Genomic DNA, 2,904 nt, shown 5'->3' with positions numbered 1-2,904 from the left:
CACCCATTCACTGCAGAGCATCCATTGCTGAGACACTGATGCAATGCTACATTTCTACAAACCTGATGAAGAAACGTGATTAATTTGTCAGGCAAGCTGATTTCTTCATTTTAGGGTGTTTTAGAGCAGTGTTTCTCAACCAGGGGTCCGTGGACCCCTAGTGGTCCTTGACATAAGGCCAGGGGGTCCGTATAAAGTATACATTTTTGTATAAATTTTGTATATTTTGACATGACGTTCCCATGAAAGAAAAATCCAATATAGCTGATGATATGGCCAAATACTGGACAAGTCAGCTAACTTGAATTATACTTGACTGCATTTGGTCCTCACAAAGACACAAATGATACGAGTCAATTTTGTTCTGGGGGTCCTTGAGGATGGTTCTGAATTGGACTGGGGTCCGGTACGCCAAAAGGTTGAGATTCACTGTTTTAGAGCATGGTGTCGTCGTGATTGTTCTAATCACCTGTGAGTGCTGGTGATATCGTCTTGTCTATGAACTCCGATGGTTTCTATATTCTCTGTAATTTCCCATGTCTCTCTCCATCACAGCTCGGGGAGGCTGTTGCCATGGCGCTCACAGACATCACCAGGGAAACCAGATCTTCACAAGCCAGTGAGACTCAATGAGAGAATGTAGATAGAGTGTGGTAATGTAACTTGTGTAGTATATAGAGACAGCCCCACATCCGACTAAACTACATCTAAAACACTTCTGTTCTGACTTCTGCTTCTGATACTGAGATTCATGGAAGCCGGGTTCTGCCACAGAATAAAAAAAAAAAAAAAGGTAATTGTGATTTTTTTTTTATCTCTCAGTTCAGACTTTGTCGCAATTCTGAGAGAAAAAAAATCTGCCACGTGTACACTTTTTTTTTCTTGCATTTCCAAGTTTAAATCTCACAATTGTTTTATTATTATTATTATTATTACTATTTTTACCAGAATAAAAAATTTAAAAAAGGTAATTGTGACTTTTTATCCCATGAGTTATGAGTTTTTGTCTTGGAATTATGACCTCCTTCTTAGAATTGCAAGAAAAAAGTTCAAATTGTGAGACTTTATTTTTTATTTATTTTTTATCCTATGGCAGAAATGGGTCTCCATAGAGATTCGCCTGTAAGAGGAAAGCTGAAGCAGGCTTTATTGTATTAAAATCCTGAACTTTTCCCTGAAATGTTCTTTAATTCATTTTTCTTTGAAACAATGTACGGTGACTAGAACTATTCAAATAAAATTGACTTGACTACTTACAATGATCTTTCATCAGTGTGTCCCAGATTGACTGCTCTTAGTGTTTCTGCAGTATATAGTAAAGTATACACTGAGCATCCCATAATGCAATGTGCTTGACTTGACCCTTCATTTATGACCACTAAAGTGGAAATGAAATATATTTATAAAGTATACTTTAAAAAGATTAATATAGACTATAGTTAGTGTATTTTTTTTTGTTGCAAAATTGGATAAAAAAATGCACAAAAAGTTTATTGTTACACATTCATGGCCAATATTAATGTTTACATTCACAGATTGTGTATCTTTATAGTTTAATAATATTATAATATTTAATATTGTTGCATTAAGAGTTTTTAACAGCACTTCTCAAATATTCAAGCTATTATTTTTTTTATTTTGCAAAAATGAGCTCTACCCATTACGTGTTGAACAGTGAGCTTTTGAAGCATTATGTGTTTGTAATTATATTAATGCAACATATGTAATGACTATAACAGAAAAAAAACACAAAAAGGGGTAAACATGCAAAATAAACAAATGAAAAAATAAATGAAAATAAAATAAATTCTATAATTTAAAAAACGCATGATAATAATAATAATAAAGTAGTGAAAACATTAAGCAAACTAAACCGTATCAATAGAATCATTACAAAAAAAATCTAATTTTGTTTCAAGAATCTGTCACTTACTAGTTTAATTACTAGTTAAACAAAAAGATTTGAGAAGTGAGTCTACCTCAGTCAAAAAAATTTGAGAGAGCAGGAAGTGAGCATACAAAATTGTGGATATATTCCCTAGACTTGTTAGAAGTGTCAGTAACAAATAATATCTTTAAATTAAAACATTGAAAAAATTGGCATGTTAAACCAAAACGCTGAGAAAGATGCCGGTGGGCGGTGCTTAGGCGAACGTGGTGACGTATGTCGCGTGCGTCCTCCAATGAATTGTCGCGCCGAACGCGCAAAATTTGAATTCATCAGGAAGCGTTAAACGTTTCCACACAGAAGTCTGTCAGTGATGTTGATGTTCATCTAAACGCGATTAATCTACAATAATTCTCATTTACTGCCTCAAATATTCTCACATGAGCATTAGGTGAGCATATATCTAATCTTCTTTCAAACTGAGCTGAATGTGTTTGTTTAACGCGACCGTTATGAGCTCGACGGTAACGTAAATAACGAGGGAAATTGTCAAACTGAAACATTTCTGCTATAACCTTGTCAATAACGTTAATTAATCTCATTATGAGTGATTTCAGAAGCGATGTCAATTTAAATATTAAGCCTGTTTGTATAGCGATATGGTTAATTTGTTGTGTCATCGTCAAAATTTAGTTTGACGCGCGTCAGTTAATCAGTTTAACAGATTCACGTCACAAATACATTTAAAGTTTATGGTTTGCTATTAATAGTTTAGTTTATTTGATTAATTTGTTCTGATACTCCTTATAAATATTCCTGTCGTGTGACAAATTAAATTTAAAAATAAAATGTTTAAACCTGTGCAAGCACGGCTTTTAATGGTAGGCCTAAGATTTTTGTTTGTTGTTGTCTCATACTTTTAGATATGCTGTTATTTGTAAATGCTACTGCTTCTGTTAGCTTTTAATATACGGTTTTATTCTGATTAAAGCTTTAATACAGTTCGGCAACCACAC

At 33.6% G+C, this 2,904-nt stretch overlaps 1 protein-coding gene across 1 annotated transcript in view; it reads left to right on the top strand.

Annotated features, from left to right (window-relative positions):
- Positions 1-2,229: 2,229 nt before the first annotated feature.
- LOC107687252 (citron Rho-interacting kinase-like) overlaps positions 2,230-2,904 on the top strand; it is a gene marked incomplete at its 3' end in the record, with an annotated part of 75,577 nt that continues 74,902 nt past the window's right edge. Inside the window, exon 1 of the mRNA XM_016484508.1 lies at positions 2,230-2,339. The remainder of the gene's footprint in view (positions 2,340-2,904) is intronic.

This window comes from Sinocyclocheilus anshuiensis, unplaced genomic scaffold (genome assembly GCF_001515605.1).
Source record: "Sinocyclocheilus anshuiensis isolate Anshui unplaced genomic scaffold, SAMN03320099.WGS_v1.1 scaffold745, whole genome shotgun sequence".
In the NCBI taxonomy this organism is placed as follows: domain Eukaryota; kingdom Metazoa; phylum Chordata; class Actinopteri; order Cypriniformes; family Cyprinidae; genus Sinocyclocheilus; species Sinocyclocheilus anshuiensis.
The sequence above is the reverse complement of the archived record's forward strand: the minus strand, read 5'-3'. Positions and strand labels throughout refer to the sequence as shown.